At 46.7% G+C, this 27683-nt stretch overlaps 1 protein-coding gene and 1 long non-coding RNA gene across 4 annotated transcripts in view; one reads left to right on the forward strand and one right to left on the reverse strand.

Moving 5' to 3' along the window:
- LOC148139529 (uncharacterized) overlaps positions 1-27683 on the forward strand; it is a 224345-nt gene that overhangs the window by 125508 nt on the left and 71154 nt on the right. The window lies entirely within an intron of this gene.
- On the reverse strand, positions 1433-27606 carry LOC148139531 (uncharacterized). 3 transcript variants are annotated; one of them, XR_015753634.1, is made up of 6 exons: positions 27536-27606; positions 22009-22116; positions 18796-18904; positions 11116-11222; positions 6040-6163; positions 1433-2220 (listed from the first exon to the last, which is right to left on the reverse strand). It is a non-coding gene; the product is annotated as an uncharacterized LOC148139531 (long non-coding RNA). The 3 variants fall into 3 exon arrangements; XR_015753632.1 differs by lacking the exon at positions 6040-6163; XR_015753633.1 differs by lacking the exons at positions 6040-6163; positions 27536-27606 and adding an exon at positions 24688-24771.

Below are 27683 nucleotides of genomic sequence, written 5' to 3' on the forward strand. Positions count from 1 at the left end.
TGAGCTCTTGAAGATTTTTGTTCATTTGAAGTATTTCATGTTTAGATACTCCAGAGAAGACAGCTTCAAGCTCCTCAATCTCTCCTGCCAGGACAATGCTGCTGTTAGAATTCAATTCACTGGTGCATGTTACTGGCTGCTTCACGGACTGGAACTGGCAATTGAGACTGAAAGGTTACTGTATAAAATATCTTCAATGGTATTGGCAGACGTGAGTGGTTTTAGGGAAATGACCTTGACTTACGGGCATTGAGTGTCAGAGCACTTCCTGTTGTGGGGCATCCTGTTTAGATACAATCTATTGCTAACTATTAGAACTGACTTGCACTGGCTCCGTCAAAGTGGTCAGAGCATTATGGCTGTCATTGAAGCTGGTAACAAACTTCCCATGGGTTAAAAATCGTAAATGATAGAGTAGGTACGAGGTCTGATGGCACTGTTGGAGTATTGATATTGTTGTTAATCACATTAACTCGACAGGAGTTGACTGAATTCATATTGTCTCTTTCTGAATCTCAGGATGTCTCTCTGGGCAATAAGTCTCCACAAACAGCAATGAGCAGGGGTCATCTGTTTTGATTTAAATTGTTCTATAGCACTGCTGCTTCACAGCACCAGGTACAAGGTTGGAGTCCAGCCTTGGTCAACAGCCTGTGTGGAGTTTGTACATTCTCCCCAGAACAGTGTGGGTCCACTCCAGGTGCTCTGGTTTCCGCCCACAGTCCAAAGATTTGCGGGTTAGGTGGATCAGTCATGCTAAATTGTCCACAGTGTCCAGGATTGTGCAGACTCGATGGATCAGCCATGGGAAATGCAGTGTTACAGGGATGGAGTTCTCCAGATGGGATGCTCTTTGGATAGTTGGTGGGGTTTGATGAGCCAATGCTCTCCTTCCACACGGTCGGAATTCTATTCTATGATTGAGGATAAAGGCGAAACAACAGTGTGTCCTTGGAGAAGGAGCATGTAGTCTGTATCAATTCTCCCGATGCCTTAAGATAGAGGTGGGCACCGTAGGGGATATAGTGCTTTATCTCCACCGCTGGCCCTTCCGCACAACTCCAATTTGATTTAGTCCCTTCCCACTTTGTCATTTGTAATGGTTTGCCTTGCCTGTAAGGGGCGTTGTTTATAAATATTCAATTGGTTACATGGGTGGTTTACTGCTGGTGACTATATGTGAACCAAAATGGTGTAATGATGAATTTGATGGTGGGAAGGTTGCTCAGCTGTGTGCGATAACATTTCTGGGTAGGAGAAATGGGGAATAAAGAACTCTTCACAGCTCACAGAATGAGAACTGAAAATCAGTTAAATCAAACCAAAGGTTCAGACAGGCAGGGAATATTTCCCTGGAGCTTGGGTAACTGGAAAGTGATGGTGTCCAGGGGTAGACAGGATTTGTTTTACAGGGCGTTTAAAATTTTAAAAACTGTTATATTCAGATAGTTTCATTTCTTTTCTTTTAGTTTTATTTATTGTGGAATAAATAGCTACAATAATTTAAAACTAAATTCACAAACCATGTGTTAAAGACAAATGTTAAATAAAATCCATCAAACCATCTCTCACTGAAAACTGATGAGGAGGTGCAATCTCCTGGAGAGTCCCTGCCTACTTCTTCCTAGCCGGCCTTCATGGCTATATCCATACCTGGGAGATTAGCAGCAGGAGGCCATTCAGCCTTTCGATCCTGCTCCACCATTCAATGGGAAAAAGCTGACCATCCAGCTCAGTCTCCTGTCCCTGTGTTCCAATCCCTTTTTATTACTTTATCTTGAAGAACTATATCTAAGTCCTCCTTTGGCTTCACTGCCTTTTGTTCCACTGGTGTTGCTGTGTTACTGTATAGGTGCAGGCACGGGTAATGTGATGGTTCTGCCTCCTGGAGGACGCACTCAGCGTCCCTCATCATCCTGCAGTAACATCAACCGGGGTTCAGCAACTAGAGATAGAAACCGTTTCCAGGATATGGGCATCACTGGCTCAGCCAGCATTTATTCCCCATCTCTCGTTACCCTTGAGAAGATGGTAGGGAGCTGCTGTCTTGAACCATTCACAGTCCATTTGGCGCAGATAGACCGACAATACTGTGAGGGAGAGTGTTGCAGGATTTTGGGCAAGTTATTCTCTATCTCTGGTTCTTCAAATGCTGGTTAACATAATCACGATGTGCACGAGTTTGAGATTTCAGTCTGCAAATCTTCACCATCGAGCACCCTGTATAAACGAATATGTACAGATTAGAAATTCAGAGCAGACAATTCTCGCTTCTCTGGAATATCTTTTTCCCTTTCTTATGCCAAAGCTGTAACGCTCCAGTCTCTCCCACCACTCTGCCTCTACTGTCCCTAATGTACCCGCCCCCATTCTCATGGAGTTACTGATAAACAGATCCATGCCACCCCTTCCTGTCCTGGTTAGACTCTGCACCCTTTCTGGGTTCACTTCCATTTCCCTTCAGTTGCTGCAAGTCAATAATGTTACAAAAGGAAACAGATAGGGAGGTAGCAGATTCTGGACAGAAGAGGAACCTTCAGTCTGGGAGAATGAGTGAGATCCTTCCTTGTTTCCCATTGGTCGATTCCCAGCATTATGACAAGTTGGGGATGGAACTTGGGCCCATGTGGGTGTGGTGACACTTTGACCCCCCCAACCCGTCAATAGTACAAGCTGATACGTTCCTCCTCCAACCAATCACAATATCAAATGCTTTCCGCTAATTACCCCAAAGCACATGCTCCAAAATCCGCCCATATTCTGTACCTGTGCATTGCCGGGCTTCCCCGCACACGCGTGGTCCCTGCCTCAGGGTTTGTGGGAGTTATAGCCCCCATGAAGCCACTGGAAACATGTTTCTGGATAGTGAATGAAAAGTGAAGGCTGGAGGGTGTTGTGTATAGGATCCCCATTCAGACACGGGCAGTTACTGGATTTTCCTGAGACATCGGCTTCCACAACCTGATTTCTGACGTAAGGAACATAGATTCAGCCAATTGCCGGGTTGGGAGGTTAATAAGGGGTAGCAGATTTTTATCAGATGTAGCTCAGTGGCTAGCACTGCTGCCTCACAGCGTCAGGGACTCGGGTTTTATTTCAGCCAGAGGCGACTGTGTGGAGTTTACCCGTTTTCAGCATGTCTGCGTGGGTTTCCTAGGGTGCTCGAACTTCCTCCCACAGTCCAAAGATGTGTAGGTTAGGTGGATTGCCTATGCTAAATTGCCCACAGTGTCCATGTATGTGCCGGTTAGGCCATTAGCCATGGGAAATGCAGGGTTACAGGGATAGGGTGGGTCTGAATGGGATGCTCATCATAGGTTGGTGTGGACTCGTTGGATGAATACCCTGTTTCTGCACTCTAGGAACTCTATTATATTCTCATGAAGAAGAATGAACTTGTCTCAATGTGTTGTGAATCTGTGGAATTCCCTATTCAAAAAGCGGTGGTTGCCAGGACAATGAGCAGATTTAATGAAGAGATGCAGATGTTTATTTTGCAATGAGATGAAGGGTGAGAGAAAACAGGTCGGAAAATCCAGCTGAGACCGAGGTGAGCTCAATCATCATGGTATTAAATGATGGAGCTGGTTCGAAGGGCTGCATTGCTTCTCCTGTGCTCAGTGCTTATCTTCTTATGGTAATAACTGGAAAGCTGAATCCAAAACTCACCACCTTCACCAAAGGAGATTTTGGAAAATGCAGGATAGTCAGGTGGATTAGCGTTCCAAACTTAGGTTGTGAGGAAGCATATAGGAGATAATGATTTTGCAATTATAAACTGAGGGGAGACAGTGATATATGGTTTTAGACTGTGCAGTACATTCACATCGTCCAGAATACTCTGTTGTGAAAATCTATCCTATACATTACTACAAAGCCAAGGTCTTTGATAATGAAACACAAAACGCCCAGGAAACATCGCCTCACCTCGTAATCTGATAAAAGACTTCTGATAAATCTGGTTGAACTTAGAACACAGCTGGAAAGCTGGAAGACTAGATCCAATCCCAAGATCCTGTGCTTAGACAAAGGAGACTACAATAGGATGAGGCAGGAGTTGGCTAATGTAAACTGGAAGCAAAGACTTTATCTTGGGAAAGTTGACAGACAGTGGGGGAATATCAAAGCAATTTTTTGAAGTGCTCAGCAAAAGTATATATCAGTGAAAAGGGAGGACTGTAGGAAAAGGAGTAATCTGCCATGAATGGCTCAGGAAATAAGGGAGTCTATCAAATTGAAATAGAAGGCATACAAATTGGCAAAGACCATGGAGAAACTAGGAGAATAGAAAATCTTTAAAGATCAACAGAAAGCTAGATGGGATTGGGGGAGAAAAGCGATGAGTAGCTATCCCAGGCCAGAATAGCAGTTTACACTACTGGAGGGGAACCTGTTGTGTGGGGAACATATGGCCTCTGTAATTGTTGAAGCACTTAACTGTTACCATAGAGATAATCCTGATCAAGTTACAAATCACAGCACACCCCAAAAGCTTGTTCTTCCAAATAAACCTGTTGGACTATAACCTGGTGTTGTGTGATTTATAAGTTTGTTCACCGTACCCCAACACTGGCTCCTCCACATCAGAATCCTGATAGACAGCCCCACTGAAACTGAAGCGTCTGTCAGATACTTGAGGAAGCCACAGGGGTCTGGGGGGGGGGGGGGGGGGGGGAGGGGTGTGTGTTTTAACCACAAAGTGCTAAACTGAACTAGACTTTCTAACTGCCGTTGCCATGGAGATTATACTGAGAGACAGCCTCTATTCAAAGTCCCAAACCACAAAGGTATAAGAATGGGAGCTTTACATCGGACAGGCGGGGAGTTACCTGATGCTGCCTGGAGGTGTTCTGCATGTACACTATCCAGGTAACTGCCATGTCTCATCAATAAAGAATCAAAGAAGACCTCTCAGAGTTCTGTGCCTAGTTATTCCTATCCAGCAGGGTTCAGGAATATGAGGAGACAACAGTCAGTCTTCACAGTGGAGGATACGAAGAACATGCCAGTAATTGATAAGGAGACTGAGGAAGGTGAGGACCTAGTAATAACCATTATCGTGAAAGAGTTAGAGCTGGGCAAGCTAATGGAGCTAAAGGTAGACAAGTCTCATTGCCCTGATGGAACACATCCCAGGATACCAACAGAGTTAGTGGGAGAAATAGCAGATGCACTTAGAGTTATAGAATCCGACAGCAGAAAGGGGCCCTTTGGCCCAAACTGGCCCATGCCGACCAGAATGTCCATCCACACTAACCCCATTTCCCTGCACTTGGCCCATTTGCTTCTGAACCATTCCTATCCATGTATTTGTCCAAATGTCTTTTACCTGTTGTGAGTGTACCCACCTCAACCACTTCCACTGGCAGCTCATTCCATATACATACCACCCTCTGTGTAAAACAGTTGCCCCTCAGCTTCCCTTTTATTCGTTCCCCTCTAACCTTCAACTGATGCCGTCCAGTCCTTGATTCCCTTGGAAAAAGACTGAGTGCATTCATCTTATCCATGCCCCTCATGCTCTTATACACTTCTAGAAACTGAGGGGGTACTTTTCCTCTGCTCTAAACAAAAATATCCTCACTTGTCCAACCTTTCCTTATAACTCAGACCCCTGAGCCCTGGCAACATCCTTGTAAATTGTTCTGCACTTTTTACAGTTTAATAACTGAAACCTACACTGCATTCTTCATATTTCCAGTATTTCCCCACGGTGCTGGAACCGACGTGACAATGGCAATGGATTACAATCCATGATCGAGAATGAACTCCTTTATAACAATCCGGTTTTCACAGTGTTTCCCATGGTGCAGGTAGCCTTGTTTCTTTCTGGTTGCATGGTTAATTAAAGACTTGTCCTTCTACAAAGCAAAGCTGTGGCTTAATTGTTCCTGGGAAACGTGCCATGATTTTCAGACTTTCAAAAACAAATGAACTCTTCCTCCACATTCTCCACACTAATATGGACTTGGCTGTACCTCAGTAATTTTTCCAGTCACACTGACATTTGAAATATTCGCCCACGGACAGAATACACACCTTTCCTTCCACATGAAAAATCCAATGATATTCAGATCGGCACGGATCAAGTAACTATCAGATCTGAACATGAAGTTCAACTTGAATTTCTCATCCACAAATCCACCCTTTCAGTACCCTTCAACTGAGAAAACAACACACCACGTTAATACAGGATGGATCTTTATAAGACAATTATAGTATTAAATTGTAGTTTCTTGTTCCCCAAAGTTTTAACTCTCAGTCAAACAATTTCTTTCTTCTGTGAACTGAAATCCAAACCAATCTCCTCACTCCTTTCCTCCACGCCCAGTTCTCACACTCTCTCTCCTCTCTTTGAATTCAGTTTCCTAGCTCTTGTTCGTGGACTAAGAACCAAATCAATGAGTCTGACTCTGAGTCCACCAGGGTGGGGGGTGGGGGAGTTGTTGGTGAATCCTCTGATGACAACCATCCTGCATACACTGCATTCTGCACACTCTGGCCAAAACCCGTCTTACTAAAATGAGCCAAATTAGAATTCTAATTGCAGGCCCGTCCTTGTCGCTTTCCATAAAAACCCCGAATCTTCACAAAAGAGTTCTGATAACTGTCTGCAAAATGCTGCACCACTGATAGTCTGATCACATGTCAGGGGGCCAGGAAACGGCCCATTCCACTGGGTCCTGCTCCCAGAGGGAGGAAGATGCCCATGACAGATTAATCCCTCATAATCACAGCCTCCTTCCCAGGCACTGTGCATACTCCTACAATTGTCTAGCACTGCGCCCATACACTGGTCTCCTCTCCTACAGCACGTGCTCCCGATCAAACAGGAGCCTGGGTGATTGACAGCAGCTGATGCCCAATATATCAAAATCCCTTCAGTATGGAAACTGGCCCTTCGGCCAAACAAGTCCATAATGACCCTCCAAACAGTAACTTACACAGACCCATTCCCCGACCCTATATTTACCCCTGACTAATGTAACTAATACTATGGGCAATTTAGAATGGCCAATTCACCTGCCCATCTTTGGTTGGGGGAGGAAACCGGAGCACCCGGAGAAAACCCGCTCAGACACGGGGAGAATGCACAAACTCTGGGTTTGGCTGGAATCGAAACCGGAGACCTGGTGCTGTGAGGCAGCAGTGCTAACCACTGAGCCGTCTCGATCGCCGGGAAGGGGCGGGGCTGGAGAACTGGGGTAATGAGATTGTAAACAATGAATGAATGTGGAGGACCCTGGGGGATGGACAGGTCAGTGAGGGACAGGAGCAGTGCAGCAGCAGGAGGGGATCCTGGTCAAACTGAGCAATTGGAGTGTCTGACAGGAGAGAAACTACAGGAAGGTTCTGTTTGGAGGCTCAGGCAGGGACAGCTGGGAGACAGCATGGCCTGGTGGCTTGGGCAGGTTTACTAATCAGCCTCTTCAAAGATGCTGTTACTCAACTCTGAGCCTGATCCACCTAGTCCAGAGGTAAGGACACTTACACTACTTCCTGGTGGGCAAGGGATACAGGGTCTTTATTGGTCAGAGCATTGAGTATAGGGGTTGGGAGGTCATATTGCGGCTGGACAGGACATTGCAAAAGTTGCTGAATCAATATTCCATATAATTGTTCTCCTTCCTATCAGATGGATGTTCTTAAACTTTAAAGAGATCAGAAAAGAATTATAGCATGTTGCGAGGGTTGGATAGGCTGTTTTCCCTGGAGTGTCAGAGGCTGAATGGTGACCTGAAAGAGATTTTTAAAATCAGGCTGGGCATGGATACGGTAAATAGAGAAGATATTTGCCCTGCAGTGGGGGAGTACAGAACTAGGGGACTGGGAGGGAGGGTAGGCAGACAGGGGGTGTGTGGATCGAGATGGGTGGGGAAAGAGGGGGGAGGACAGAGAGGGGTGGCACAGAGACGGGTGGGGACAGAAAGTGGGATTAGAGGGGGGGGAACAGACAGGGGGAACGGGGGGTGCGGCTGACAGAAAGGGGGAACAGACCGGGGGGGCGGGGGGGAAAGAGTGGCGGTGGGGTGGGGACAGGCCGACGTGGGGGGGGGGGGGACAGGCCGACAGAGGGGGGGGATGGACAGAGTGGGGGAGACGGGGGCTGGGGAGCAGACAGTGCGGGGGGCAGACGGGGGGAACAGAGAGGGATGATGGAGAGTTATTTTATAGATCTAAAACTCAATCCTGTTCCTGTTTTCTCCTCCTCACCTTAATTCCCTCTGAAGGGCTCAGAGCAACTGTATAGTTCTTGGAAAGTAGAGTTTCAGGGAGATCAGGTGCTGAAAGTGGCATTTTGTACACTAACATTGAATGGAATGTGCTGATCAAAAAATGGACTCTGGTTCGATTCCACTGTCTGTGTGGTGTTTGCACATTCTCCCCGTGTGTCTGCGTGGGCGTCCTCTGGGTGCTCTTAATTTCCTCCCACAATTCCAAAGACATGCAGTTTAGCTGGATTAGCTTTGGGTAATGGCAGGTTACAGAGTTAGGGTGGAATACTGTTCCGATGTTTGGTATGGTCTCATGGGCTGAAAGGCCTGCTTCCACACTGTGGGGATTCTGTCACTGAGTATAGGGATTAGGAGGTCACGTTGTGGCTGAGTAGGGCATTGGTGAGGCCAGTTTTAGAATACTGCTTCCAATTGTGGTCTCCCTGATTTCAGAAAGATGTTACCAGAATAGGACTCAACCTCCTAATGACAAGTTCTTGGGAAGTTTTGACAAACAAACAGACCATGCAGTGTGGGTTGATAGTTCCTTGAAAGTGTGGTTGTAGGTAGACAGGTCGGTGAAGGTGGTGTTTGGTATGCTAGCTGTTATTCGGCAGTGCATTGAGTATCGAAGTTGGGAGATCATGTTTCGGTTGTACAGTTTATTGGCTCGGACATTTTTGGAATCCCCAGACTGTTTTCAATTCCAGTCTCCCTGCTATAGGAAAGACGTTGGGAAACTTGCAAGAGTTCAGAAAAGCTTTTGCCAGTATTGGAACATTTGAACCGTAGGGAGATGCTGAATAGGCTGAGGCTATTTCCCTGCAGCACTGGACACTTTAGGTGGCTTAATCGAACTTTATAAAATTATGAGGAGCAATGATAGGGTGACTAGTCATGGTTTCTTTTTTCCCAGGGTAGGGGAGACCAAACAAATTTGAATCTTTTTTCCAAGGTGGAAATGACAAATTCTAGAGGAGAGATGGCAAGTTTAAAGGATATGAAAACCGAAACAACTGAAGATGCTGTCAACCAGGAAGAGAAACAGAAGTTTCTGGAAAAGCTCAGCAGGTCTAGCAGCATCTGTGAAAAGAAATTAGAGTTAACGTATCTGAGGAAGGGTGACCAGATCCGAAACTTTAACTGATTTTTCTTCACAGATGTTGCATGACCTGCTGAGCATTTCCAACAACATCTGTGCAAGTTTAAAGGGAGTTGTTTGGAGTATATACCTGAGAGTAACTTTATAAAGTGCGAGTCAGACCACATCTGCAGTAATGACAGAGGTTTTGGTCCCTTTATTTAAGGAAATACATCATTTCATCAGAGGCATTTCACAGAAAATTGACTGGGATGAACCCTGGTTTGCAGGGATTATCTTTTAAGAAAAGGCAGAAGAAGCTGGGACTCTACTCACTGGATTTGGGAAGAATGAGAGGTGATCTCATTGTAACATGTAGGATTCTTAAGGAATTTGACAGGGTAAATACTGAGCGGATGTTTCCCATCATGAGGGCGTCTGGAACCAGATTCTGGGATAGTTGCGGAATCACGGGTTCTGCTTTGGATTCGTCAAGTTTAAGGCAACAGCGACACGGGTCAGGGGTTTCAGTAGCAATGGACCTGGGGTGAGGTGGAGACAAGCAACATTTTAAGAGATTGGAATTCCTGGTGTTTGGGATTATGTAGATGTCTGATCAGGTGGTCACCTTGGGGTCAGATATGAGAGCAATATTGTGAAGAGTGTGGTTCTGCCTCAGACAGTTCCCAGGGAGAGGGAGGGGCTTAGCAGTAAGGGAAAGTAATTTGTAATAGCAACTGAAGGCAATGGGTTTAACCATTGCAACGTTCCGTTGCAGGAAATTGCAGCCAATCGCGCAGTGGGAGCGTGATGAACAGTTTGATAACTGAGCAATGGAGAGGGATGATGGGGAGGGAGAGCTGGGCATTGTCAGTGTACATATGAAACCTAACACGGTGCTTTTTGGCGATGTCACCTCATGGCAGTATGTAGGTGAGAAACAGGAGGGACCAAGGATAGATCCTTGAGAGACAGCAAATACAAGGAATTCAGAAAGGAAAGGGAGAGTCGGGATGGAGTAGGTTTTTCCAACAACGGTGGAGTCAAATATTAGTTTGTAGCAGAATGGGAGAGAAGGACATAACCAGAAAAGACAGACAAATAGAACAAGGAACAATAGCTGTGAATTGGGGAGGGGGAATGATGAGGGTGAAGAGCAGCCCAACACCAAAAGCACTACTCCTACATTAGTGACATCATCCAACTCCACCCTAGTCTCAGCTCATTGACCGAAATACTCGTCCATCCCTGTGTTATCTCCAGACTTCGTTATCCAAACACACTCCTGGCCAGCCTCCCACATTCAACTTGCATGTAATCTCAAGAGAGTCTAAAACCCGACTGCCCAAGTGCTCAATTGTACCAAAACTTGTTGATCCATCAAAAGGCTCCTATTAACAAGCAACAATTTAAAATTCTCACCCTTGACGTAATTCCTGGCTGTGAACATCCCTGTCTCCCTGCACCACACAACCTGTGAGACCCCGACAACTCATTTTCTTTCAGACTCCCAACGATGAGTTTATTCATTGCTTCAACTGTCTGGCTGTTTCTACTGTTGCCAAGGCAACACGGTCTGGAATTCCCACCCGAACGCCGTCAGACCTGCTTTCCTCCTTTCAGGTATTCCTGAAAACCTGCTTATTTGGCAACTCTTTTGATCACCTGACCTAATATCCCCATCTGTGGCCTTATGTCAGAAGTTCTCAATAGTATTTCTGTGGAATTATAAACATGTTCAAAAAAACTGTTGTTGATTTGCACAGACATTGTCAACTCTTCAATGTTGCTGAGTGAATAATCTATAACAGCTCTTACCCAACCACATTGTGGGAGCACCTTCACCACACGAATTGCAGCTGTACAAGGAATTCAAACATCACCTTCTCCACAGGCAATGGGGCTTTGGCACTGATCAATGGTATCTGTGGAGGGAGAAACACACAGTTGATATTTCAGGAAGTGCAAAATGCATTATAGGGAGGGAAAATGGTGCAGAATTTGGATTTTGAAATTTGTGTTTTACAATGTGCACTAAGTTCTATAAAACCTCTCATCCCATACCATGAAAATTTCCTCCTCTTCCTGGTCAATATGTCTTTCCTTTCCCCTGCCCTTCACCTTCACACATTTCCAATGCCTTGGCCACAACAACACTGTGCTGTCAGTGAAGTTTATCACGTGGTTGAGTATTGTCCCGCCCCTCATTCACTCCTATTGGTTGAAGGACCAACTAGCACCTCGAGCCCCCGCTCCCCCACTCTTATTGGTCCTGCGCTGACATCAATAATCCGAGGCCCACTGTGGGCTGGAGCATGCTCAGTGCTTCCTGCTTTTGCTGCTGTTCATTCGGTATGAGAGAGAGAGGGCTCATCCCTGTTTCTCCTGATGTCAGACAATAACAACAACTACCTGCATTGTATGGAGCCTTTCACATTGACAAATCTCCTAAAATAGAGAAAGTGAGGTCTGCTGATGCTGGAGATCAGAGCTGGAAATGTGTTGCTGGAAAAGCGCAGCAGGTCAGGCAGCATCCAGGGAACAGGAGAATCGACGTTTCGGGCATAAGCCCTTCTTCAGGAATGGGGAAAGTTTGTCCAGTAGGCTAAGATAAAAGGTAGGGAGGAGGGGCGTCGGAAATGTGATAGGTGGAAAGAGGTCAAGGTGAGGGTGATACGTCAGACTGGGGTGGGGGCGCAGAGGTCGGGAAGAAGATCTCAGGTTAGGAAGGCGGTGCTGAATTTGATGGATTTGACTGAGACAGGGTGGGGGGAGGGGAAATGAGGAAACTGGTGAAATCCGAGTTTATCCCTTGTGGTTGGAGGGTTCCTAGCCGGAAGATGAGGCGTTCTTCCTCCAACCGTCGTTTTGTTGTGGTCTGACGATGGAGGAGTCCAAAGACCTGCATATCCTTGGTGGAGTGGGAGGGGGAATTGAAATGTTGAGCTACAAGGTGGTTGGGTTCGTTGGTCCGGGTGTCCCAGAGGTGTTCTCTGAAACGCTCCGCAAGTAGCCAGCCTGTCTCCCCAATATAGAGGAGGCCACATCGGGTGCAGAGGATGCAATAGATGATATGTGTGGAGGTGCAGGTGAATCTGTGGCGGATATGGAAGTTTCCTTTGGGGCCTTGGAGGGAGGTGATGGGGGAGGTGTGGGCGCAAGTCTTGCACCTCCTGCCGTTGCAGGGGAAGGTGCCGGGAATGGAGGTTGGGTTGGTGGGGGGTGTGGATCTGACGAGGGAGTCACGGAGGGAGTGGTCTTTACTGATAGGGGAGGGGAGGGAAATATATCTTTGGTGGTGGGGTCCGTTTGGAGGTAGCGGAAATGACGGCGGATGATGCGCTGTACATGGAGATTGGTGGGGTGGTAGGTGAGGACCAGTGGGGTTCTCTCCTGGTGGCGGTTGGAGGAGCGGGGTTCAAGGGCGGAGGAGCGGGAAGTGGAAGAGATGCGGTGGAGGGCATCGTCGACCACGTCGGGTGGGAAATTGCGGTCCTTGAAGAAGGGGGCCATCTGGGTTGTGCGTTTTTGGAACTGGTCCTCCTGGGAGCAGATACGGCGGAGTCGAAGGAATTGGGAGAATGGGATGGCGTTTTTACAGGGGGCAGGATGGGAGGAGGTGTAGTCCAGGTAGCTGTGGAAGTTGAACAGTTCATCCACTTCACCAACACCTTCCACCCCGACCTCAAATTCACCTGGACAGTCTCAGATTCCTCCCTCCCCTTCCTCGACCTTTCTATTTCTATCTCAGGCGACCGAATCAAGACGGACATCTACTACAAACCGACCGACTCGCACAGCTACCTGGACTACACCTCCTCCCATCCTGCCCCCTGTAAAAACGCCATCCCATTCGACCAATTCCTTCGACTCCGCCGCATCTGCTCCCAGGAGGACCAGTTCCAAAAACGCACAACCCAGATGGCCCCCTTCTTCAAGGACCGCAATTTCCCCCCCGACGTGGTCGACGATGCCCTCCACCGCATCTCTTCCACTTCCCGCTCCTCCGCCCTTGGACTCCGCCCCTCCAACCGCCACCAGGACAGAACCCCACTGGTCCTCACCTACCACCCCACCAATCTCCATGTACAGCACATCATCCGCCGTCATTTCCGCTACCTCCAAACGGACCCCACCACCAAGGATATATTTCCCTCCCCTCCCCTATCAGCATTCCGTAAAGACCACTCCCTCCGTGACTCCCACGTCAGATCCACACCCCCCACAAACCCAACCTCCACTCCCGGCACCTTCCCCTGCAACCGCAGGAGGTGCAAGACTTGCGCCCACACCTCCCCCCTCACCTCCCTCCAAGGCCCCAAAGGAAACTTCCATATCCGCAACAGATTCACCTGCACCTCCACACATATCATCTATTGCATCCTCTGCACCCGATGTGGCCTCCTCTATATTGGGGAGACAGGCCGGCTACTTGCGGAGCGTTTCAGAGAACACCTCTGGGACACCCGGACCAACGAACCCAACCACCCTGTAGCTCAACATTTCAATTTCCCCTCCCACTCCACCAAGGATATGCAGGTCTTTGGACTCCACCATCGTCAGACCACAACAAAACGACGGTTGGAGGAAGAATGCCTCATCTTCCGGCTAGGAACCCTCCAACCACAAGGGATGAACTCGGATTTCACCAGTTTCCTCATTTCCCCTCCCCCCACCCTGTCTCAGTCAAATCCATCAAATTCAGCACCGCCTTCCTAACCTGAGATCTTCTTCCCGACCTCTCCGCCCCCACCCCAGTCTGACCTATCACCCTCACCTTGACCTCTTTCCACCTATCACATTTCCGACGCCCCTCCCCCAAGTCCCTCCTCCCTACCTTTTATCTTAGCCTACTGGACAAACTTTCCCCATTCCTGAAGAAGGGCTTATGCCCGAAACGTCGATTCTCCTGTTCCCTGGATGCTGCCTGACCTGCTGCGCTTTTCCAGCAACACATTTCCAAATCTCCTAAAATGCTTCACGAATGATGGAAACGTTGATTAAAGAGAACGATGTTTAGATACATCTTTAAAGCGGACAGAGGGGGTTCGGGAGGATATTCCAAAGGTTTGTGTCCTCGGCAGCTCCAATCGTGGAGTGATATAGGTGGGCAACAGCTTACAATGGAGACAGTTAGTGGCGAACCATAGGTTAACAACCTCATGTCGTAGTCCCCGACCCCACACACCAGTCCTTGTTCTCACAGCCTGCCACTACACACTACCTATGGTTAGCCATTAACAGTCTCCATTAACAGCTAGTCACCCTCCCCCAGCCAGTTCGTTATCCTTTATCCAACTGTTCTTCTCACTCTATCCCCACCTGTCCTTTACTCCTTTTATCCTCCCCCCACACTATCTTCTGCACATAAACTGACTTTTTTTTTTCTCAGTAACATCTGTTCTGTGGAAGGGACACCGGATCTTAAACTTTAACTCTAATTTCTCTTCACAGATACTGCCAGACCTGCTGAGGTTTTCCAGAACCTCCTGGTTGTTGTTTCTGATTTACACCATCCGCAGTTCTTTTGGCTTTAATTTACCGGGAGTTTGTAATTCAGGTCCAACAGCATCTGTCCCCGTCTCTGCTGTCTCTCCCAACCCCAAACAGTGACACTGCACCCGCACAGCTCATGGACAGGTGTTGTCTTGCTGGCCACACCCCTCATTCAATCCCATTGGCTGCAGGACCACACAGACTCTCCTCCCATTGGTCTGGAGCTGCCGTCAATCAGCCGGACACCATTGTGATGAGAGTGGAGGGCTAATCCCTCTCTGTGCCCTGGGATGAGCTTCATCATTCACAGTGAATTGGGCAGTATCACAGAGCACAGGGGCTGGGGGCTATTCAGCCCATTGGGGCTGTACTCTCTCCCTCTGGAGATGCTGCAAATCTGTCCCAAGTCCCCTCCCATGTGCCCACAGCCCCCCAAATCTTTCCTTAAAAAGTAAAATTCCAAGTCTGTTTCAGAATACCTGCTGAATCTGTGTTGTTCAGACTGTTCCAGATGCTCAGAACTTTCTGAGTAAAATAGTGTTCACATTTTCACCTTGTATTATTTGCCAATTACTTGAATGTAGTTACTAAAGATTGTGAAAGTGTTAACAATTCCTCTCTCTCTCTGCAAATTCAAGACCTTGGAACCAAATCTGCACCAGATCGAAATCACTGCTCCAGCTTCTCAGCTCCAAGGATAATTATCTGTGCTTCAGCTAGCTCTCCACACAATAGAGGAATACATCTTAATTTATTAAGATCAAAGAAACAGACCTTCGGTCCAATTCGTCCGTGCCAACAAGGAACCCTAAACTAATGGATTCCCATTTACCATCTATTGGCCTGTATCCATCGAAACCCTTCTTACTCATGTACCCAATTGGAAGCCTTTTAAATGTTGTGATTTTATCAGCCTCCACTACTTCATCTGATAGCCCCTCCCATACACACACCACACTCAGCTTGAAAACGTTGCCACTTAGATCCCTTTTAAATCTTTGCCCTCTCAACTTCAACCCATGTGCTCTAGTTTTGGACCCACCTAACCTGAGGAAATAGGACTCCGGCTGCTCACCTTATCCACGCCCCTCGTGATTTTATAAATCTCCATGAAGTCCCCTCTCAGTCTTTGACTCTCCAGAGAAAATAGCCCCAGCCTATTCAGCCTCTCCCTGTAGCCCAAATCCTCCAATCCTGGCAACGTTTTTGTAAATCTCGTCCAAACCTTTTCAAGTTTCACAACATCCTTCCCAGAACAGGGAAATTCAAACTGAAAACAGAATTCCAGATGTGGCTTAATCAACGTCCTGTCCAGCCACAGTATGACGTCCCAGTTTCTGTATTCAATGCATTGACCAATAACGGAGAACGTTAATGGAGTCCCATTTGCCAGCGGTTCACCCTTATCCCTCTAAAACCTTCCTCTTCATGTACCCAATCAGAGGCCTTTTAAATGCTGCAATTGTACTAGCCTCCACCCCTTCCTCTGGCAGTTCATTCCATACTTGCAATGCCCTCAACATGAATAAGATGCCCCTTAGATCCCTTTTAAATCTTTTCCCCCTCACCTTAATCCTGTACCCTCTAGTTCTGGACCCACCGAACTTGGGAAAAAGTCCCTGACTGCTCACCTTATCCATGCCCTTCATGATTTTATAAGATCACCTCTCAGCCTCCAACTCTCCAGGGAAAATAGTCCCAGCCTATTCAGCCTTTCCCAATAGCTCAAACCGTCCAACCCTGGCAAAATCCTTGCAAATATTTTCGGAACCCTTTCAAGTTTCTCAACATTATTCCAAGAACGGGGAGATTGAAAACAGAATTCCAGACGGGCTTTAATCAGTGCCCTGTCTTGCCACAATATGACGTCACAACAGCTGCATTCAATGCATTGACCAATAACGGGGGGGTGGGTGCGTACCAAATGCTGCATTCACTACCCCGCCTACCTGTGACTATACTCTCAAGGAACTATAAACCTGCACTCCAAGGTCTCTTTGTTCAGCAATGTTCCCCAGGACTTTACCATTAAGTGTATAAATCCTGCCCTGATTTGCCTTTCCAAAATACAACAGCTCACATTTATCTAAATTGAACTCCGTCTGCCATTCCTCGCCCCAGTGGCCTATCTGATCAAGATCCTGTTGTATTCTGAACTAACCTTCTTCACTACCTCCAATTTTGGGGTCTTCTGTAAACCTACTGACCATACCTCATATAGTCACATTCAAGTCATTTATTTAAGGGCCCAATATCCTTGTAGCACATTGCTCCTCACAGGCCTCCAGTCCGCAAAATAACCCTCCATCATCATCCTCTGTCTCCTACCTTCAAGGCAGTTTTGTAATGGCTTGCTCTCCCTGCATGCCATGCTATCTAACCCTGCTAACCAGTCTGCTTTGTGGAACCTTGTTGAATGTCCATATAAACAACATTCACCGCCTGGCTTAATCAATTTTCTTTGTCACTTCAAAACATTCAGTCAAGTTAGTGAGACACAATTGTGCACGTACAAAGCCACATTGACTCTCCCCGTCATTCCTTACCTTTCCAAAATAGATGGATATCCTGCCCCTCAGAATCCCTTCCAACAACTTGCCTGCCATTGACTTCAGGCTCATTGTTCTCTTGTCCCATGGCCTCTCCTTACCAGTGTTTTAAAATAATGGCACCTCACCTGTCGCTATCAACGATACAAATACCTCAGGAGAGGCCCAACAATCACTTCACTAAATTTCCAGAAAGTTTCAGAATACACCTGATCATTTTCCAGAGCTTTATCCACCTAGATGCGATTTAAGACATCTAGTACCACCTCCTCTGTAACATGGATACTTTTCAAGTTATCACTGTTTATTTCTCCAAACTCTCGAGCTTCCATATACTTCTCCAGTAAAAATGACGTGAAATATTTGCATATCTTTCGCACCCCCTGTAGTTCCATAGACAGCCTTGTTGACCTTTAAGGGGTCCTATTCTCTGGTCCAGTTAATCTTTTGTCTGTATATTTGTTTAATCTCTTTGGATTCTACTCCAGGACATCCCAGAAAGGCCTACTTCATGGACTGTAATTTTCCTCTGACTTGATCAACAATGCCCTCCAACACATACCCTCCACTTCCCGCACCTCCGCCTTTACCCCACCCCTCCAGCCACAATAAAGTATGTAACCCTGCAGTCTTCACCTTCCACCCAATAATCTCCAGATACAGCACATTAACCTCTGTTATTTCTGCTACCTAAAGTCAGACCCCACCACCAGAGACATATTTCCCTCCCCACCCCTATCTGCGTTCCGCAGAGACCATTCCCGCTGCGCCTTCCTTGTTCGGTCCACTCCCTCCCACCAACCCACGCTCCACACCCTTGACCCTCCCTTGCCGCCATGGGAAATGTAAAACGTGCGGCCACACCTCCCTCTGACATCTGTCCAAGTTCCCAAAAGAATCTTTTCACATCAGGCAGAGATTTGCCTGCACATCCCAAAACCTCATATACTTCATCTAGACACTATTGGAAGAAGGGCTTATGCCCGAAACGTTGATTCTCCTGTTCCTTGGATGCTGCCTGACCTGCTGCGCTTTTCCAGCAACACATTTTCAGCACTGGGGAGAATGTGCCAACTCCAACAAAGACAGTTGCCCGAGGCTGGAATCAAACCCAGGTCCCTGGTGCTGAGGAAGCAGTGCTAACCACTGAGCCACAATACTCTGGGATCTTTGGTGCTGATGCGCTGCCCCACTGATACCTCAGTCACTCACCCTGCCTCATTTCCTAAGTGGCAGTGATGACGGAGTGAAATTATCGCTAGACAGTTAATCCAGAGACCCAGATAAGATTCTGGGGACCCGGGTTTGAATCCCATCACGGCAGATTTTGGAACGTGAATTCAATAAATATCTGGAAAAAATAATCTAGTGACGACAAGGATTCCACTGTCAATTGTTGGAAAACCCATCTGGTTCACTAATGACCTTTAGGGAAGGAAAATGCCATCCTTACCTGGTCTGGTCTGCATGGGACTCCAGACCTATAGCAACGTGGTTGACTCTTAACTGCCCTCTGGGTAAACGCAGCAATAAATGCTGGCCGAGCCAGTGACAGCCTTATCCTGTGATTGAATAAAGAAAACAGATCAGGTTTTGTTCCTTCTCTAGTAGGTACATCCTACAAACTGATTCTGAAATGTTCTCGTACACACTGAACAAATACCTTTCCATCCAAGCCCTTAACACTACAGCACTCCGAGGCTATGTTGGTAAAGTTAAAACCCCTTATCATTGCATCCATAATATTCTTACAGATAACGGAGGTCGCCTGGTAAAATTTGTCTCAATTCCCCACTGACTATTGGGAGAGAGTCTATAATACAATCCCATTAAGATGGTCATCCCTTTCTTATTTCTCAGTACCAACCAAATAACTTGCCTGGATGTACTCCCAGGAATATCCTCCCGAAGCCCAAGCATAATGTTGTCCTAATCAAAAACACCTCTCTCCATGCTCTGTTGCCCCCTTTCTATCCTTGCTATAGCATCTATACCCTGGAACATTAAGCTGCCAGTCCTATCCATCCCTGAGTGAAGCCTCTGTAATTGCTGTAATATCCCAGTGTCATGTTCAAAACCATACCCTGAGCCTGCCTCCCTGACTTGAAAGGCCTCTTGCACTGAAATAAATGCAGTGCAACTGGTCCGTCGCATCTCATTCTATGACTTGCTCTTGCATGCCTTGACAGTCTGACTGGTGAACAGTACCAGCCTCAGACTCACCTCTTTTCTCACTATCTCTTTAGGATTACCCCGACTCCCTCACTGGTTTAATGCCTTCCGAGTGGCAGAAGCAAATCTCCCTCCTCGTCGGGACCCCATGCTTTCCCTTCCTATGCCATTGCTACCAATGTACAATGACCTCCCACTGGTTATTTTCCCTTTTGAAAATACTCTGCTCCCTCTGTGAGACATCCTTGACACTGGCACCAGGGAGGCACCACCCCATCCTGATGTCTCACTGTCAGCTGCAGAAATAGCAGACTGTGCCCCTGACTAGAGAGTCCCCTATCACCATCGATCGTGTGGAACTGGATATACCTCATATTATGTTAAAAGCCAGTCTCAGTACCAGTAACTTGACTGTCAGTGCTACATTCCCCTGAAAGTCTATGACCACCTACATTTTCCAAAACAGTATACTTGTCTGAGATGGGGATAGCCACAGGAGGCTCCTGCAGTACCGACCTACCCCTCCTAGCTTTCCTGGCCGTAACCCATCTCCCTGACTGTATCTGCAATATCCTGCATTCCTGACACTGCCACCTATAACACCCCCCCGGCTCCTGTCAATTCCTCACTGCCTGTAATCACTCCTCCACCAATCCATGCGATCCAAAAGGATACGCAATCACACTTGCTACAGACATAATCATCAGGATCATTGAAACTCTCCCTAATCTCCCACATCCAACAGGAAAAGCACGCCACTCTACAAAGGCCATCTCTCCGCCTTAACAATCTACAGACCAAAACAAAGGCACAGTCTTACTGCTCTAAAAATACTGCCCGAGAATAACTTAATGCTTATGTTTCATATCTTAAACATTTAATCAAGAGACCCTAAGACATTAAAAAGAAATCCTCACCTTACTCACGATTGTAGATTGAATAAAATAAAACCGACTAAGATTGATATTTAAAGAGACTGAAACTCACTGAGCCGATCGCCGGCTCTGAGTACTTCCAAGGGGGAGGTCTCTCTGAGGGCAGCTGTAAAATGTCACTGTTTCTCTTCTCTGCCCACTCCATTTCCAGAGAGGTTTTTAACTTCACAGCAAGTCAGCTCAGAGGGGTCACTGCTTGATTTTATTCACTGGGGGTTGCCTTTGCTGCCCAGACCAGTATTTATTGGCCACCTTTACTTGTCTTGGAGAAAGTGGTGGTTAACCGCCTCCCTGAAATGCTGCAGTCCATGTACACCACAGTGATGTTTGGACAACAATCCCCCTCTGGGCCCACAACCCTCCCTGTCTCTGTAATCCCCCTCCGGCTTCAGAAATTACATGTCTGTGGCATAAGATTTTTATTTGGATTCATTTTTGTTTAATAAACCCCCCAAAAAAAGTGAAATATTTGGCCCCAAACAAATTTCTGTTGATTGACCTTTCGGAGAGGCTGACACATGGACGTTGCAGTATTTTATCTCACATTGTACACCGAGAATGATGGAACTTTCTTTTAAACATTGCTAAGAGGGAGGCAATGGCTTAATAGTATTCCTGCCAGATGAGTGATATGTACAGTGTTCCGAGGATTAGGGATAGAATCCCAACATGGCTGATGGTGGCATCGGAATTGAATACAATCTAGAATGAAAAGGTGAATGATGACCATGAAACTATTGTCGATTGTTAGAAACCCACCTGGTTCACTAATGTCCTGTCGGGAAGGAAACGGTCATCCTCACCTGGTCTGGCCAACATGTGACTCCAGACCCACAGCAATGTGGTTAACTCTCAACTGCCCTCAGGCAAAATACTTTAAAAACTGTTAACAAATATTCCGCAGGTATCACTTATAAACTGGCTGTTCACATTGGGATCATGTAAATATCTGAACAGCCTGAACTAAAACTGAGTTTCAGCTTCACCTTCTCCCTGTCTCACATCAGTCTGTTTACACCCAACTCCAGAACACTCTCATTGAGCCAAGCAGCCCTCACAGTTGCAGCCCTGTCATCTTCATTGTCTGCTCATACCTACATTGCCCTCAGCCTCCTGTACTGTTCCAATGCATCTCAATGGGAGCTCAGGAACAGCACCTCATCTTTCAATTCAGCCCTTTGTAACCCCAGAGTCAACATGGACGTCAGCAGTTTCTGAATGAACAGACAGTTGTCAGAAGCTGGAACATTCCACCTGAAAAGGTACTGGAATTTGAGTCCAAAAGGATTTTTAATGGGAAGTTTGCAGGTAATTGAAAACATGAAGTTTACATGTTAGCATCATGAAGTGGGTGGTTGGGTCTAAATCTGAGAGTTCTTACAAAGAGACGAGGTGTAATTTGGATAAATCTGTGCTCCCTCTCAGGCCAATATCTCCTTCCTCAGCTGCAGCGCCCAGAACAGAGCACACACCCATAGGGTGATCCAACCACGAATTTGTACATCTTTCTGCTTAACAAAAATATTGGAGATATCTTCCCACAAACAGAACAGACAAACCTTTCTCCTTCCACAGTTAAATGCCAATGATATTCAGATCCTGATGACTCTATTGACTGTAAAAACTTGCTTTTGAGATCCCAGCCTCAATTATTCTGATTTAATATCCTATGAAATGAATTCACAAAACAAAACTCACAGTCAGTACAGGAAGAATTAAAGACATACTTTTTTTCTTGGTATGTGCTTGATGTGTAAATGCCTCTCTTCAAGTTGCACGCCCCACCCCCTCCATCCTAGGCACATGCGCCTCACTGTACCTTACCCCCAATAAAAATGGCGGCCATATCCCAAGACCTTTCACCGCCTGAGGGCCGCAGCCATTTTCCCATCTGCTGCAAACGCGGGATTAAGAGTTTCTAATTCAGACTTACAAACCGCATAGAGTGTAATTAAAACTTCCCATTCTAAAGTGACTCATTATCTCCCTGTCTCCAAGGCCACTCTCCCCTTCCCTGTTTGCGACTCCCACATTCACCAATGGCCGAGTCACGTGGCACTGCATCGGCTGAGTTACTGGTGACGAGTCATCCCACTGGCCACGCCCCTCATTCACTCCCATTGTTTGGATGACCAGCTGGTTCCACTTGGTCCACCAGTCCCACCACCTTTTCCTATTGGCTCGAAGCTGCCATCAATCAGCTGGACCCCATTGTGAGGTCAGTGGTGGGATCCTTCCCCTGTCTGAATCACACCCAGAAGGTGTATGGATGATGTCAATCAGGAACAACAAGCAGAAGGTGCTGGGAAAGCTCAGCAGGTCTGGCAGCATCTGGGAACAGAAATCTGTCCAGTGGCCCTTCCTCGGATCCGATGGGAGCAGGGAAAATTAGAATCTTGACAGCATGGAAACAGGTATTCGGCCCAAAATGTCCATAGAGTCCCTCCAAAGGGTATCCCACCCAGACCCATTCCCCTACCCTACTACTGTATATTTCTCCTAACTAATGAACCGAACCTACACATCCCTGAATATTATGGGAAATTTAGCTTGGCCAATTCAACTAACCTGCAGATCTTTGTATTGCAGGAGATAGGGGTTAAAGTGTAAATAACAGGGAGGGACAGAACCCTAAGAGAGACTGGAACATTTGGAAAGAAAAATGAGTGGATTACGATCTGGCTGGGAGGGAGCATAGCTGTTAATGGAGGGGACAGGAACCTGTGTCTGGCAGCATCTCAGTGGAGGTGGCCGAAATGACAACTGATGATCTACGTTCTGCTGCAAAAACAGACCCCGAGCTTCCGGCTGCCTGCCACTTTAAACACACGAGCCTGTTCCCTGGCCAACATCTCTATCTCATGCTTAGTGCTGTGTCCCAGTGAAGCCAGAACATACCAAATGGCCCCATATTTCGAGGACTGCAATTATCCCTCCCATGTGGTCAATACCATCCAATATATCTCCTCCACTTCCTGCACCTCTGCCTTTGAAACCCACATCTCCAACTGCAACAAGGAGAGAACCCCTCCCCCCCACCTCCACCAAGTCCTTACCTTCCACCCAGATACAACACATCATCTTCTATCATTTCCACCAGCTACAATCAGACTGCACCACCAGATTCTTCAGGGGTTTGACCGAATAAATACTGATGTGTCTGAGGGTAAATACTGAGAGGAGTGGGGGGGGGGGGGGGGGGGGGGGTGAAACCAGATTCTGAGCCAGTCACAGAATCAAGGGTTCTGCTTTGGGTTCGTCAAGTTTAAGGCAACACAGACACGGGTAAGGGGTTTCAGTAGCAATGGAGCCGGGATGAGGAGGAGATAAGCAACGGTTTAGAGATTGGAATTCCTGGTGTTTGGGATTGTGTACATGTCTAATCAGAAGGTCAGCTTCACGTCAGATATAACAGCAGTATTGTGAAGAGTCTAGTTCTGCTGCATAGTTCCCAGTGAGAGGGAGGCGCTCAGCAGTAAGGGAAAGGAACTTGTTAGGCAACGGGTTTAACCATTACAATGTTTTATTGGAGGAAACTGCACCTAATTGAGTAGTGGGAGTGTGGTAAGCAGTTTGATAACTGAGTAACAGTGGAGTAATGGAGAGGGATGATGGGGAGGGAGAGCTGGGCATCGTCAGTGTACATGTCAAACCCAACATGGTACTTTTGCACAATGTCACCTCATGGCAGTATGTAGGTGAGATACAGGAGGGGCCAAGGATAGATCCACGGGGGACACCAAATGCAAGGAATTCAGAAAGGAAAGGGAAAGTGGAGATGGAGCAGCATTTTCCAACAACCGTGAGGTCAAATGTCAATTTTTCACAGAATGGGTGAGAAGGACCATAACCAGAAAAGATAGAACAAGAAACAATGTCTGTGAATCGGTGAGGGGGACTGATGAGGAGGAGGAGAAAAGAGAGTTGGAAAGTCTATGGTTTAGTGAGATTAGGGTAAAGGGTCAAGATGAGCTCTGATAAGGCTTGACATGAGATGAGATTGGAGAAAAATGTAGGTTTGGACAAAAACCGGGAACACCACATGAAGCAGTTTGACTCAGTGGGCTAGTGGGAGGGAGGGAAGCAGCAGATCGGATTATCTCAGTCTGAGTGACAGAGAAACTCCATGTGCTCCAAACTCTTGTTGTTAGAGGGGAGAGTGGAGGAGACAGGAGGATGGACAGTGTTTACAAAGAAACAAAACCTGGGTAAATGATATTTAAAGTGAGTGAACAAACCTAATGTATTTAAATTTTATCCAAAATATTAAAACAAACGACTGAAGTCCTGGTTCGAATCCCATCTTGGCAGATGGTGGAATCTGAATTCAAGAAAAAATAACTGGAATTAGGAATCTCCTGAACTCCATGAAATCATTGTCAATGGCGAAAAACATCCTGCCAACCTGACAGTGACCCGGCAAGCTACTCACTGAAATAATCACTGCAAAGTTTCAACAAAGGAATGAAACTGGATGGACCACTCGGCATCTAACAAGGCACCAAAAAATACAACCACAGAATCAGCCCTCTCGATGGTGCAATGTCTTCCAGACGAACATCTGAATTTTGGTACCAAAATGTCCAGAGCTGTCTCACAGACCAATCAAGGAACAGCCTAACATACTCATACTCATGAAATCAATCCTTACAGACAATGACCAGACACCACCATTACCATCCCAAGATATTGAAATTGTGGTGATGGAAAAGGTCAGGCAGCATCAGGAGAAGGAGAATCGATGTTTCGAGCCTAAGCCCTTCATCAGCCTGACCTGCTGTGCTTTTCCAGCACCAGACTCTTGACTCTGATCTCCAGCATCTGCAGTCTTCACTTTCTCCTGAAATCTCTGGATATGTCCTGTCCACCGGCAGGACAGACCAGGCAGAGGTGGTGGCACAGTGGTGTACAGACAGGGAGGATTTGCCCTGGGAGTACACAGCATTGACTCCGGAGACCAGGAAATCTCATGGCTCCTGCGGATTGCCACGTACCGTCCTCCCTTGGCTGATGGATCAGTTCTACTTCATGTTGAACAACATTTGAAGGAAGCACTGAGGAAGTAAAATGGTGTCAAACGTACTCTGGGTACAGGATTTCAATGTCCACAATCGAGACTAGCTCTGCAACAGAATTACTGACTGAACTGGTCAGGTCCTAAAGGACATAGCTGTTCATCTAAGTCTGCAGCGGGTGGTGAGGGAACCAACAATAGAGAAAAACATACTTGATCTCATTGATATGAATTGACCAGCTACAGATACATCTGGCCATGACAGTTTCAGTAAGAGTGACCATCACACATTCCTTTTGGAGACACAAGTATTGGCTTAAAGTTGAGTAAAACCTCCATTGTGTTGAGTAACACTATCACCGTTCTAATTGGGACAGACTTTGAAGAGATGTAGGATCTCAAACTGGGTATCTCTGAGGCACTGTGGGACATCAACAGTAGCAGAACTGTACTCCAGCACAATCTGTAATCTCATGGGTTTGTAAATCCTGCTCTCACCCACCACAATGGACAGTAAAGGAGGGCATGCCATGAGCAGCACCAGGCAGACCTAAAAATGAAGTGCCAACCTGGTGAAGCTACCAAACAGGACCATCTGCATTTCAAACAGCATCAGCAGCAAGCAACAGAGCTAAGTGATCCCACAACCAATGGAACAGATCGGAGCTCTGCAGTTCTGCCACACCCAGTTGTGAACGGTGATGGACAATTAAACAACTCACTGGAGGAAGCATCACAGAAATCCCCACCCTTACTGATGGAGGGGCCTCACACACCCATGCACCAGATAAGATGACAGCATTTGCAGGAATCTGCAGCCAGAAGTGCAAAGTGGGATGATTCATCTCGGCCTTCTCCAGTGGTTTCCAACATCACAGATGTGAGTTTTATGCCAGTTCAGTTGAGTTTGAATAACATCAAGAAATGGTTAAGTAGTGCAAAGGCTACGGGCCCTGTCAATATTCTGGCAATAATACTGATGGCTTGTGCTCCAGAACTTGCCACCAACCGAGCCAAGTACCACTCCAGCACTGGCATCTACCGACAATGTAGAACATTGCCCAGGCATGTTCAACACAGCGCAATCCAACCCAGCCAATTTCACTCTATCAGTCCACATTCGATCAGCAGTAAAGTGATGGAAGATGTCATCAACAGGGCTACCAAGCAGCAGCTGCTCAGCAACAGCCAACTGAGTGACACTCACTTTAGGCTCCACCATGGCAACTCAGCTCCCGATTGTGTTACCGCCCTGATTCACAACCTGACGACCAACTGAATTCCAGAGGTAAGGTGAGAGTGACAGCCCAGTCCCACTCTAAGATCACTATTTCTAGCTGATTCTACCCTTGTCTCAGCTCATGTACTCTCATCCACCTTGTGTTATCTCCAGAATTCATTATCCAAACACACTCCCTCCAGCTTCCCACATTCAACCTCCCTGTAATCTCAAGAAAAACTAAATCTCTGCTGCCCAAGTACTCCCTTGTACCAAAACATGTTGATCCATCAAAAGGCTCCCATTCATAATCAACAACATAGAGCCACAGAGATATACAGCATGGAAACAGACCCTTCAGTCCAACCCGTCCATGCCGACCAGATATTCCAACCCAATGTAGTCTCATCTGCCAGCATCTGGCCCACATTCCTCAATTTAATATTCTCATTCTTGATTTAATTCCTGGTTGTGATCATCCCTAGCTCGCCGCATCACACATCCTTGAAGACCTCGACAACCCATTGTGTTCGAAACACCCAATGATCTGTTCATTCATTATTTCACCTGTGTGGCTGCTTTTACAGTTGCCAAAGCAACATTTTCTGAAATTCGCAGCCAAAACCTCACAGGTCTGTTTTCCTCCTTTAAGACATTCCTCAAAGTCTGCTTATTTGGCAATGCTTTTGGTCACCTGACCTAACATCATCAGTCTCTGACCTTATGCCTAAAGTTCCCACTAAATTTTTGTGAAATTATAAGCAGGATAATAAAACTACAAACTGTTCTTGATTTGGACATTACCTTCAAATCATCACTGTTGCTGGAATGAATACTCTGTAATGTCTCTTACCCAACCACATTGTCGGAGCACCTTCACCACACAAACTGCAGCTGTACAAGAAAGTCAAACATCACCCTCTCCCCAGGCAACAGGGCTTTGGCATTAATCACTGGAAGGAGAAACACAGTCGATGTTTCAGGGAGTGCAAAACGGATTA

Source organism: Chiloscyllium plagiosum, unplaced genomic scaffold, assembly GCF_037043375.1.
Source record: "Chiloscyllium plagiosum isolate Xiang-an unplaced genomic scaffold, Cpla_swu_hap1 HiC_scaffold_38, whole genome shotgun sequence".
NCBI lineage: Eukaryota > Metazoa > Chordata > Chondrichthyes > Orectolobiformes > Hemiscylliidae > Chiloscyllium > Chiloscyllium plagiosum.